Source organism: Pan paniscus, chromosome 3, assembly GCF_029289425.2.
Source record: "Pan paniscus chromosome 3, NHGRI_mPanPan1-v2.0_pri, whole genome shotgun sequence".
Lineage (NCBI taxonomy): Eukaryota > Metazoa > Chordata > Mammalia > Primates > Hominidae > Pan > Pan paniscus.
In genome coordinates, this window is record NC_073252.2 from 1,583,238 (window position 1) to 1,596,871 (window position 13,634).

The following is a 13,634-nucleotide window of genomic DNA, read 5'->3' on the forward strand; positions in this document are numbered from 1 at the left end:
GAACTCCAAGTTACTGGACACCAGGACAAACCAGGTAGATCACTGCGTCCGGTTCCTCCTCTTTCTGCCGACTCTCCCGGGCAACCGTTCTGATTCCTGGCATGGAGTCGGGGGCGAGCTCATCAGTACCCAGAGCGCCTGGTGTGCAGCCAAAGGCCCCCATTTTATTAGTCGGTGTGTTCAGTATCACGCTCAAGACAAGGGCCACCCTATTACTTCACACACCTCAAATACAAAAAGTGCTTGGGAACATCGATGAGGTATTAAAGGAAACCACTGGTCTTGTCAGTCATGTACACACAGAAAAAAAAAAAACAGTCATTTTTATTTTTATTTTTTGAGACAGAGTTTCGCTCTTGTTGCCCAGGCTGGAGTGCAATGGTGCAATTTCAGCTCACTGCAATCTCTGCCGCCCAGATTCAAGCAATTCTCCTGTCTCAGCCTCCCGAGTAGCTGGAATTGCAGACACCCATCACCACGCCCAGCTAATTTTATGTATTTTTAGTAGAGATGGGGTTTCACCATGTTGGTCAGGCTGGTCTCGAACTCCTGACCTCAGGTGATCCACCCACGTCAGGCTCCCAAAGTGCTGAGATTACAGGCATGAGCCACTGTGCCCAGCCGAAAACAACCAAGAATTTTTTAACAATAAAATGACCAGCAAGTAAACTTGAAACAAAAATGGACAAATATCTAAAATATTTTTAAATGTATGTATTTTAATTGGCAAATAATACTTGTATATATTGTTTACAACTTGTTTTAAAATATGAATACATTGTGGAATGGCTAAATCAAGTTAATTAACATGCATTAACTCACATACTTTTTGTTTTTTGGTGTGGTGAGGACACTTAACATCTACTCTCTTAGCAATTTTCCAGTCACCATGTCCTACTATAGATCCCTAGAACATATTCCTCCAATGTAACTGAAATGTTGTATCCCTTGACCAACATCACTGCCCGGCCCCAGCCCCAGGTAAACACCATTCTACCCTCTGCTTCTGTGAGTTCAGCTTTTCTAGATTTCACCTGTGAGTGAGATTGTGCAGCATTTGTCTTTCTGTGCCTGGGTTTTTTTCACATAATGCCCTTCTGGTTCATCTATATTGTCATATATGGCAGCATTGTCTTCCTTTGTAAGGCTGACTGGTATACCATTGCGTATATACACCACATTGTCTACCTAAAATATTTTTTAATACAATCGCTGAAAACTGCCACATAACTTGTATAACTGCTGTAAGGCTTGGTTTTCAGCCATAAGATGGGAAGAGAAGTAACATCTACCTTGCAGGATGACTGCAAGCTGTAAAATGCCACAAAGCCCAGGGGAGCCCAGAACCGCCGCAGCAGGACAGGTCCTCTGGAAGCAGACAGACCTGCCTTGTTACTTTAGCCATCCAGAGTCCAGTTTAGCCAGTGATGAAATGAGTACAAAAGAACACCTTTCTTGTAGGATTGCAAAATGATACAGAGGATGTCTTCATCCATTCTGTGCTGCTATAGCAGACTCCTGCAGACTGGGTAACTGACAGCTTACAGAAGCTTGTTGGCTTATGGTTCTGGAGGCTGGGAAGTCCAACCTCAAGGGGCTGCATCTGGTGAGGGCTTTCTTGTTGCATCATCACATCGCAGAATAGCAGAAGGGCAAGGAGAGAGAGAGAAAAGAATGCTGAACCCACCCTTTGATAAGAAGCCCACTCCCATGATAACAGCACCAGCCCATTCAGGAGGGCAAAGCCCTCGTGGCTGCATCGCCTCTAAAAGGTTCCACCTCTCAAGATCATCACAATGACAATCAAACTTCATGAATTTTGGAGGGGACAATTATTCAAACCAGAACAGAGGGGGATGGCAAATGTTCTGAAAACAAGCCTAGAAATTGAGCTTAGAAATGCAAAAGTAGATTTCCCCTTCTGTCTTTACCTGTGATGGTCTAACCCCAAAAGCCTCCCAGAACAGAACTTGTGAGCACAAGATAGAAACAACAAACTTGATGCAGAGCTGAGCTCACAAGGAGGTCAGGGATGTGACAGGAACCAGAGACAAACAGAAGGCTGAAAACCAGGTCTTAAAGTGTGAGAGCCAAAGGGCAGCAGCCCAGGAGAGTGTTCGTCTGGAGCCTCGGGGTTTAAGTCTCCACACTCACATGGGAAAGGAGACGAGGCCTCCCTGGATCCACGTGAATCAGGAACTGGAACAAGGGCACTCAAAGGGCTACGCCGTCAGGAGAGATGTGAATGAGTGTGCCCACAGGAACAGGAAGACAACAGGATGGTTCTGTGTTTGCCTGCCTGTTGTGGTTCTGTGAGACAGAAACAGTTTTGTTGACAATTGATAATCAGGACTCAGAGCCTTGTTAGACTTCAGGTATTGAATTTTTTTTTTTGAGACTGGATCTAGCTGTGTTGCCCAGGCTGGTCTTGAACTCCTGGGCCCAAGTGATCCTCCTACCTTGGCCTCCCAAAGTGCTGGGATTACAGGCATGAGCTACCGTGCCCAGCCTAGGTATCGAATTTTCACAGGTTTCACAGTCTAGGCCCTACCACCCCTGCAGCAAATAACTTGATATAAAACCTGGGCCCAGGCTAGTAATACCCTTGAAGCCCATGACAGAAGCAGGCACAGTGATAGAAGCAAAATCACGTAGACATTATCAATCTAGCCCCCTCCAATTCCTACCCATAAAGCCCACTGAAGATGAATTTACAATCATAAAGTACAAAACATGCCAAGAAAGAACCACATGAGGGAAGTCAGCAGATGTGTGAACAGCAGGAACGGACTCCCCCACCAAAGGCCTTCAAAAGGTGAATCAAGCAAAAAAGAGAACATTAATTAAACATGTTTAACATGGGTAAGAATTACAGGAATAAAAGAAGTAAATGAACAAGAATACGATTGCAAGGGAGTGGGAGAAGAATAGGCAGTTTTGAAGAACTAAATGGAATATCTAGAATGAAAAACCATGCTTGCTAAAATTAACTCAATGAGTGAGTTTAAAAAGCAATTTAGACCCAGCTGAGAGCTGAATTTGTGGTATATGCAGAAATTACTTCTGATGCGAGGCAGAGCATGATGACAGAATGAGGAGATCCCAAACATCTATGAGAGTTCCATTCTGAATGATTAGAAGAATGAGGAAGCAACAGTATTTAAAAAGTTAATCACTAAGAAAGTTCTATACTTGATGAAAAATGTGAATCCTAGATTCAGGAACAGTGTGAGACTTGAGCTGGGGAAAAAAGATGAAACTACACTTCTACATTTAGGAGTAAAACTACAGAATACAAAAGACAAAAAAATTTTAAAGTGAAAAATAAAACCACTCAGATTATATCAAAAGCAGTTATGAAAGCAGCCTATCAATTACAATGATAAAAGCCAAGCAATAGTCAAATATCGATTTTTTTCAAAGTCACAAGATAAAATAAGTAGTAACATAGGATTCTGTACATAGCATTATTTGTTACCTATTGGGGCATAACAAAATTCCCCAAAACTTTGCAGCTTAAAAAACATTCAGTATTTCACCATTGCCATGAGTCAGGAATCCAGGCGTGGCTTGAGTCCTCTGCATATTGGCTTCTCACCAGACTGCAATCAGGACAATAGCACAGTATCTGTGGTCTCATCTGAAGGCTTGCCTGGGGAAGTCTGCATCCAAGCTTACTCTTCGTTGGCTGTTGGGCAGAGGCACCCTCAGCTCCCAGCCATGTAGGCTTTCCCATGGTGCAGCTTCTATCAACAAAGCACGCCAGACAAGAGGACAACACACAGTCTTCTAGGAAGAAGAAAGCCACAATCTTTTTTTAAAAAGCAAAGCAATATTTATGTAATTGCCACTTGGTTTGAGAAGTAGAACGCTGTGTCAAAAACCCCTCCAAAGCCCCCGCCAGTAACTACCCTCTTCCTCCTCCCCAGTGCAACCACTGCCCTCACTTCTGTCTTTTTTTCAACTTTTAAAAATTGTGGTAAAATGCGTATAACTTAAAATTACAACCTTAATCATTTTAAGTGTACAGTTTGGTGGTGGTAAATACACTCATGATGTGCAACCATCACCACCATGCATCTGTATAGAACTCTTTCCATCTTGTAAAACTGAAACTCTGTCTCCATTAAACAATAATTCCTCATTTCCCTTCCCCTGGCCCTGGTACCCACCATTCCACTTTCTGTTTCTATAATTTTGACTACTCTAACTACCTCATATAAGTGGAATTCTGTGGTAGTTGTATTTTTAGCAACTGGCTTATTTCGCTTGGTGCAGTGTCCTCAAGGTTCATCCGTGTTGCAGCCTGTGTCAGAATCTCATCCCTTTTTAAGGCTAAATAGTATCCCATTGTTCATACCACATTCTGCTTATTCATTTATCCATCGGTGGGCACTTGGGTTGTGATATGGTTTGGCTGTGTCCCCACCCAAATCTCATCTTGAATTGTGGCTCCCACAATTCCCACATGTTGTGGGAGGGACCCAGTGGGAAGTAATTGAATAATGGGGGCAGGTCTTTCCCATGCTGTTCTCGTGGTGGTGGATAAGTCTCACGAGATCTGATGGTTTTATAAAGGGGAGTTTTCCTGCACAAGTTCTCTTCTCTTGTCTGCCGCCATGTGATACGTGCACTTCACCTTCTGTCATGATTGTGAGGTCTCCCCAGCCACGTGAAACTGTGAGTCCATTAAACCTCTTTTTCCTTATAAATTACCCAGTCTTGCATATGTCTTTATCAGCAGCATGAAAATGGACTAATACAGGTTGCTTTCATGTTTTAGCTATTGTGAATAATGCTGCCATGAACATGTGCATACAAATATCTCTTTGAGAGCCTGCTTTCAATTCTTTGGGGTATATGTGCAGAAATCTAGTTGCTGGGTAATTCTATTTTTAATTTTTTGGGGAAGCACCATACTGTTTTCCATCGTGGATGTACCATTTCACATTCCCAGCAACAGTGCAGAAGGGTTCCAGTTTCTCCACATCCTCGCCAACACTAGTTATTTTCTGGATTTTTTGTGTGTTTTTTTGTTTGCTTGTTTGTTTTATTAATATAGTAACCAACCTAATGGTGTTAGGTGGTATATCATTGCAGTTTTGTTTGGTTTTTGTTTTTTTTTTTTGTTTTTGAGACAGGGTCTCACTCTGTTTCCCATGCTGGAGTATAAGTGGTGCAATCATAGCTTACTGCAGACTTGACCTCCTGGGCTCCAGTGATCCTCCTACTCAGTCTCCTGAGTAGCTGGAAATACAGGCATACACCACCATGCCTGGCTAATTTTAAATTTTATTTTATTTTATTTTATTTTTAGAGATGTGGTGGGAGGGGGGGGTCTCACTATGTTGCTCAGGTTGGTCTTGAACTGGGCTCAAGCAATCCCTTAGCCTCGCCAAGTGCTGGGATTACAGGTGTGAGCCACTGTTCCCCAGCCTTATTGTAGTTTAGATATGCATTTGCCTAATAAATGGTGACGTCAAGCATTTTTATATACATATTGCCCATTTGAGTACTTATTTAGAGAAATGTCTATTCAAGTCATGTGTCTATTTTTGAATCAGCTTTTTGTTTCATTGTAGAGTTTTAGGAGTTTTCTACATATTAAGGATACTAATTCCTGATCACATACACAACTTGCAACTATTTTCTCCCATCTAGTGAGTTGCCTCTTTACTCTGTTGACATTGTTTTTTGCCTGTGCTTTTGTTGTCATATCCAAGAAATTATTGCCAAATCCAAAGTTGTATAGCTTTGTCTTATTATTATTTTTTAGAGTTTTACAGTTTTAGATTGTACATTTAGGTTTTTGTAGTTTGTATATGGTGTGAGGCAAAAGGTCCAACTTTATTCTTCTGCAAATTAATGTCCTGTTTTCCCAACACCGCTTGTCAAAAAGACTATTATTTTCCCCACTGGACGGTCTCAGCACCTTGTCAAAGATTATTTGACCATATATGTGAAGGTTTATTTCTGAACTCTGTGTTCTATTTCATTGACCTATGTGTCTGTCTCTATGCCAGTGTGGTACTGGCATAAAGATAGACATGTAGGTCCAGGGTACCACACTGATATGACGACAGACTGTAGATTACTGTATTCTTGATCACTGTAGGTTTATAGTGAGTTTACCAGATTACGAAATTATTGATTACTATAGCTTTGTAGTAAGTATTGAAATCAGGAAGTGTGAGTCCTCTAACTTTCTTCTTTTCTTTCAACATTGCTTTTGCTATTTGGGATCCCTTGAGATTCTATATGAGTTTTAGGATGGGTTTTTCCATTTCTGAGAAAAAAAGGCTTGTGGTTTTGATGGGGTAGAATTAAATCTGTAGATTACTTTGAGTACTATTGACATCTTCCAATCCATGAACATGGGATGTCTTCTTTATTTATTTATGTCTTCTTTAATTTCTTACCGCAATTTTTTTGTAGTTGTCAGTACAGAAGTCTTTAACCTCCTCGGTTAAGCTGATTCCTAAATATTTTATTTTATTCTTTTTGCTGTTACTGTAAGTAGAATTGTTTTCATAATTTGCTTTTTGGACTGTTCATTGTTAGCATGAACAATGTATTGATTTTTTATCCTGCTACTTAGCTGAATTCATTTATTAGTTCATTTATTTTTCATGCCTAATTGTTCTGGCTAGCACTTTTAGTACTATGCTGAATAGCAGTGGGGAAACAGGCACCCTTCCTTGTGGGTTTTTCGTATATGGCTTTTATTATGTAATGTTGAGGCAGTTTCCTTTTATTCCTAGTTTGTTAAGTGTTTTTCTTTAAATCATAAAATGTGTTGAATTTTGTCAAATGCTGCCACTGCATCAATTCAGATGGTTATGTGGGTGATTTTCCCCTTCTGGAAATGTTGTGTATTGCACTGATCCATTTTCAGTTGAGCCGTCTTAGTACTCCAAGAATAAGTCACACTTGGTCATAGTGTGTAATCCTTTTTTTAATATGCTGCTGAATTAGGTTTGCTAGTATTTTGTTGAGAATTTTCACATCTATATTCATCAGGGATGTTAGTTCTGTAGTTGTTTTGTTTTGTTTGAGACAGGGTCTTGCTCTGTTGCCCAGGCTGGAGTGCAGTAATGCAATCTTGGCTTACTGCAGCCTATACCTCCTGGCTGAAGCCATTCTCCTACCTCAGTTTCCTGAGTAGCTGGGACTACAGGCACATGCCACCAGGCCCAGCTAATTTTTGTATTTTATGTAAAGATGGGGCTTCCCCATGTTTCCCAGGCTGTTCTTGAACTCCTGAGCTTCCACCTCAGCCTCCCACAGTGCTGGGGCTGCAGGCATGAGCCACTGTGCCTGGCCCTGGTCTGTAGTTTTCTTTCTTTAAATTTTTTTTTTTTTTTTTTTTTTTTTAGAGACAAGGTCTTGCTCTGCTGCCTAGGCTGGAGTGCAGTGGTGCGATCATGGCTCATTGCAGCCTGGAACTCCCAGGCTCAAGTGATCTTCCCACCTTAGCCTCCCAAGTAGCTAGGACTACAGGCGTGCACCACCACACCAGCCTATTTTATTCTTTTGTAGAGATGGGGTCTCAATATGTTGCCCAGGCTGGTCTTGAACTCCTGGTTTCAAGTGATCCTCCTGCCTCAGCCTCCCAAAGTACTTGGATTACAGGTGTGATTTACCACACTTAGCCCAGTTTTCTTTTCTCATAGTGTCTTCGTCTGGCTTTGGCATCAGGATAATGTTGGCCTCATAGAATAGTTAGGAAGTAGTCCTTCGCCTTCAGTTTTTCTGAAGCGTTTGAGAAGAATCGGTATTCTTCATCCAATATTTGGGAGAATTTGCCAGTGAAGCCATCAAGTCCAGGGCTTTTCTTTGTCAGATTTTTGATTACTGATTCAATCTCCACATTAGTTATAATTCTGTTAAGAGTTTCTATTTATTCCTGATTTGTTTCTCAGTAGATTTTGTGTCTCTAGGAATTTGTTCATTTCATCCATGTTATCCAATGTGTTGGCATACAATTGTTCATAGTACTCTCACAATTTTTTTTTATTTCTATAGAGTCAGTAGTAATGTGCCCACTTTCATTTCTGATTTAGTAACTGGAGATTTCCCTCTTATTTTCTTAGTCCATCTAGTGAAAGGCTTGTTAATTTTGTTGATCTTTCAAAGAACTAACTTTTGGTTTTACTGGTTTTTCTCTATTGTTTTTCAATTCTTTATTTCCTTTATCTCTTCTCTAACCTTCAGTATTTCTTTTCTGCTGCTAGCTTTGGGTTTAGTTTATTCTTCTTCTAGCTCCTTAAGTTGTAAAGTTAGGTTGCGGGTTTGAGATCTTGCTAGTTTTTTAGTGTAAGCATTTATAACTATGAACTTCCCCTGTGGCACTGCTTTTGCAGCATCCTGTAAGTGCTGGTCTGCTGCGTTTTCGTTTTCATTCTAAGTATTTTCTTATTTCCCTTGTGATTTCTTCTCTGGCCTATTGGTTGTTTAAGAGTGTGTTGTTTAACTTCCAGAAATTTGTGGATTTTTCAGTTTTACTTCTGTTATTGATTTCTAACGTTATTCTGTTGTGGTTGGAGAAGAGTTTGTGTGATACCTACATTTTAAAATCCATTGAGACCTAATTTGTGGCCTAACAGATGGTGTATCCTGGAAAATGACTCATGCTTATTTGAGAAGGATGTATATGCTGCTATTGTTCTTGGTAGAATGTCTGGATGTGTGTTAGATCTAGTTGGTTTATTGTGTTGCTGCCCGCCGCTGCCCTACACTCCTCTCACCCAACTACGCATCCAACTCTGCTGAACAGCGAGCTAACACAGCACAGACTGCCCGCCCTACATGCCTCTCACCCAACTACGTGTCCAACTCTGCTGAACCCCAAGCTAACACAGCACAGGCTGCCCGCCGCTGCCCTACACACCTCTCACCCAGCTAGACTCGCGTCCAACTCTGCTGAACCACCAGCTAACACAGCACAGGCTGCCCGCCGCTGCCCTACATGCCTCTCACCCAGCTAGACTCACCGTCCAACTCTGCTGAACCACCAGCTAACACAGCACAGACTGCTCGCCGCTGCCCTATGCGCTTCTCACCCGGCTAGACTCGTGTCAAACTCCAAGCAGGCTGGTGAGACAGCGCTGCTACAATACAGGATACAGGAGCCAAGGGGACGGCGCACAGGGACTTCTGTGTAACCATTTGCGGCCTGGAACCCCAGAGCTAGTGTCTGGCAATGTTTGGGTTTAGACCTAGAGGTGATGGCTCCAGTCCTGCCCACTTTGCCCCATCCTCTGGGTCCTGAGCCTCCCCTGGGCCTTTGGACTCCTGCCAGTCCCGGCGGCAGGTGCATCACACTGTCGGGTTCCTAAGTGCCACAGGCCTGGGATCAGCAGGCGTGAGGAACGCTAGCGGTGTCCCTGGAAAGCAATCCCCGGGGCTGGGTGAGGCAGGAGGAGTGTGGCAGGTGGGGAAGCTGGATAGAGGTGGCCAGGATGGGAGCTGTGCTCTGTGGGCCATGAGAAGGGTGGAAGGACTTGGGGGCAGGGAGAGATTTTGGGTTTGTCTTCATAAGGGTCATTCTCGCTGCTCTCAGAGGGGGATTGAAGGAGCAAGGCAAGGAGACACAGTGGCGTTCATGGTCACGGGGGAAGGGCTGCTTTCCAGTGGTAGGGCTGAGAAGCGGTGAGGAAGAAGCCTGGGGTGGCGGGTGGCTTGCACTGACTCTGGGCTGCGGTCCTACCTAAGATCCAGGGAGGACGGGGTTTCTGAGGAGACCTGGGGAACAGGACACATCCATGGAACCCCCCGGTGGAGGTGGATGGCCGATGAGCCTGGGGCCCAGAGGCAGCACTTGAAGTCACAGGAGCTAAAAGCAACAGTGGGTAAGCGAGGAGAGGGGTCAGAGAAGCGTGGCCTGGGTCAGAGCATGCCTTCCAGGGAGGTGAGTGAACCTAAGGGGAACCTGGCAGGAGGAGGGATGAGTAGGGTCTGCAGTAGAGACAATGGGGCTGGCAGGGCAGAGTTCGGGCAACGCGGACCTGCCTGGGGAGAAGCGGCTTGGAGCCGATGTGGATGGGTGCACATCCAGTGAACCACAGTGTCAGGGCGTGATCCCCGGGGTGGGGAACGTGAGGACCAGGAGGAGGGGCTGTTTGAGCAGGGAATTGGGTGCAGGGACCTTGGGCGCAGGTCTGAGGAGGGGGATATGGGCGACCCCTTCCTCTTCTCACACCGGGACCCCGGGGTGTCGCTCGTGGAGGATGGGGGATGGGATCGTTTCTTCATCCGTGCATCTTTTCAGGGATGTTTCTGTTGTTTCCAGGTGTTTTCGTTTTTTGTTATTTCAAAGAAATCTGCAAACATTTGCACGTAGGTTTTTATGTGAATGTAATTTTTGATTCTCTGGAACAAGTGTCCAGCTGTGTGATTGCTGGGTTGTGAAGTAAGCGTATGTTTCACTTTTTAAGGACCCGTCAGACTGTCTCGCCAGCGTGGCTGGACCAGCTCACCTTCTCACCAGTGATATGTGAGAGCTCTGCATTCTTGCCAACGTTTGGTGTTGTCACTATTTTTAATGTTATCCGTTTTAGCTGTTCTAATAGGTAGGTAGTGATCTCTCTCATTCGGGCTTTCCTTTGCATTTCCCGCGTGACTAGTACCGTTGGATGTCTTTTCATGCGCTTATTTGCCATCTGTATCCAGCTGTCTCTCAGTATCCATGCGGATTGGCTTCAGGGCGCTCCTCAGATACCAAAATCCCCGGATGCTCAAGTCCGTGATGTAAAATGGCACAGCATTTGCACATAACAAAGTATTCGCCCATGTACTTTAAACCACCTTAGATTATTTATAATACTGAATGCAATGTAAATGCGATGTAAACAGTTGTTATGCTGTATTGTTTAGAGAATAATAACAAGAAAAGAGTCTATACATGTTCAATACAAACACAATTTTTTTTTCAAATATTTTGGATCCGTGGTTGGTAGAATCCACATATGCAGAGCCCGTGGATACCGAGCGAGGACTGTATTCTCTTTGGTAAAATTCTTCTTGTCTTTTGCCCATTTACTATTTGGGTAGTGTGGTTTTTTTGCTGTTGAGTTTTGAGTGTATATATTCTAGACATAAGTCCTTTATCAGATGTGTGGTTTGCAGATATGCTCTCCTAACATGAAACTTGTTTTTTCATCCTCCTACCAGGATTTGTACAGAGCAAATGTTTTTAACTTTGCTAAAGTCCAATTTACCAAACATTTTATTTTATAGGTTGTACTTTCAGGGTCATGTCTAATATCTCTCAGCCAAACCCTAAGTCCTAAAGATTTTCTCCTATGTCTCCTTCTAAAAGTTTTATAATTTTACATTTAAACCTATACGATGATCAATTTGAGCTAATTTTTGTTGAAGAAGTGATGTTTAAATCAAGGTGTTTTTGCTTTTTGTTTGTTTGTTTGTTTGTTTTTTGCATACAGGTGTCCAATTGCGCCAGGACCATTTGCTGAAAAGACTATCCTCTCCATTAGATTAAGTTTTCACCTTTGTCAAAACCCAGTTAGTTGCACTAGCACGGGTCGACTTCTGGGCACTCTATTCTGTAACATTGATCAATGTGTCTTTTCCTCCATGAATACCACATAACCTTCATTACTATGGTTATATATAGAGTAAGTCTTGAAATGGGACATACTGATTTCTCCCATTTTATTCTTATTTTTATTTATTTACCTATTTATTTATTTTTTTTTTAGGCAGAGTCTCACTCTGTCACCAGGCTGGAGTACTGTGGCGCGATCTCAGCTCACTACAACCTCCGCCTCCCAGATTCAAACAATTCTCCTGCCTCAGCCTCCTGAGTAGCTGAGATTACAGGCGTGCACCACCACGCCCAGCTAATTTTTTGTATTTTTAGTAGAGACGGGATTTCACCATATTGGCCAGGATGGTCTCAATCTCTTGACCTTGTGATCTGCCCACCTCGGCCTCTCAAAGTGCTGGGATTACAGGCATGAGCCACCACGCCCAGCCTCTTATTTTTATTTTTTAGAGACAAGGTCTTGCTCTGCCACCCAGGCTGGAGTGCAGTGGCACGATCATAGCTCACCACAGCCTCAAACTCCTGGGCTTAAGTGATCCTCCCATCTCAGCCTCCCAACTACCTAGGACTACAGGCGTGGACCACCATGCCTGCCTAATTTTTTAAAATTTATTTTTGTAGAGACAGACTGTCACTATGTTGCCTAGGCTGGTCTGAAACTACTGGCCTTAAGCAATCCTCTCACCTCGGCCTCCCAAAGTGCTGGGATTACAGGCATGAACCATTGGACTTGGCCCATTTTATTCTTTTTCAAAATTGTTTTAGCTATCCTGGTTCCTTTGCGTTTCCATACAAACTTTAGAATGAGCTTATCTGTGGGTTTTTTTTCTCTTTTTTTTGAGGTAAAGTTTCACTCTTGTTGCCCAGGCTGGAGCACAATGGCACGATCTTGGCTCACTGCAACCTCCGCCTCCTGAGTTCAAGCGATTCTCCTACCTCAGCCTCCCAAGTAGCTGGGACTACAGGCACGCACCACCACACGTGGCTAAGTTTTGTATTTTTAGTAGAGACGGGGTTTCACCATGTTGGCCAGGCTGGTCTTGAACTCCTGACCTCAAGTGATCTGTCTGCCTTGGCCTCCCAAAGTGCTGGGATTACAGGCATGAGCCACCACGCCCAGCCAACCCTCCCACTTCTATTAAATAAAATGTCTGGGGAGCTGAATTTGGGCTGAGCTCCTGCACTAGACCCCAACAGACCAAACTAAAACGTGCTACATGGCACATAATCAAACTGGAACTTTAAAAAGAACCACAGGATGCCAGGCATGGTGGCTCACACCTGTAATCCCAGCACTTTGAGAGGCCAAAGCAGGAGGATCACTTGAGCTCAAGACCAGCCTGGACAACACAGTGAGATCTCATCTCTACAAAAAATCAAAAAATTAGCTGAGGGTGGTGGCACACGCCTGTGGTCCCTGCTACTCAGGAGGCTGGAGTGGGAGGATCCATTGAGCCCAGGAGATGGAGGCTGCCGTGAGCCATGACTGAGCCATTGCCCTGAAGCCTGTGTGACAGAGCAACAACCTGTCTCAAACAAACAAACAAACAAACAAAAAACACCACGAGAAATCCCCAAACGGGCCAGTTTTCCAAAAACCAGAAGATCCATGGCAACCAATCAAAAGAGGCCCAGTCAACCCAAGCCGGCATAATCAGGAAGTCAATCCATACAAGGAAAATAGCCTCAGGAGAGCCGGGCTGCTTGTGCTGTGATGGTCCTTGCTACTGAAGCTGCCTTGTCATGGCTGGTCAGCTGCCATGCCCAAAGGAGCTCCTGTCTGTTTTGCAGGCTGGGTGCTGCCCAGTTCATGAATTACTAATAAAAGACAATTAAGTTGGGTGTGTGGTGCACACCTGTAGTCCCAGCTACTCAGGAGGCTGAGGTGGGAGGATCGCTTAAGCCCAGAGCCCTGGCAACCTAGCAAGACTCCATCTCAAAACTCAATTTGCTGAAATTTTGTTCTTTGATGGTTTCTATCCTTAAAACAGAACCAGCTGGAACCCTCTGGAAAGTTCCAGAACCACCAGCATCAGGGTGGCCAAGACGTGGGCACTGCCAGACAGGG

General features: G+C 43.8%; 1 long non-coding RNA gene across 1 annotated transcript in view; it reads left to right on the top strand.

Annotated features, from left to right (window-relative positions):
* The window catches only part of LOC134730237 (uncharacterized), a 38,715-nt gene that overhangs the window by 2,482 nt on the left and 22,599 nt on the right, over window positions 1–13,634 (top strand). The window lies entirely within an intron of this gene.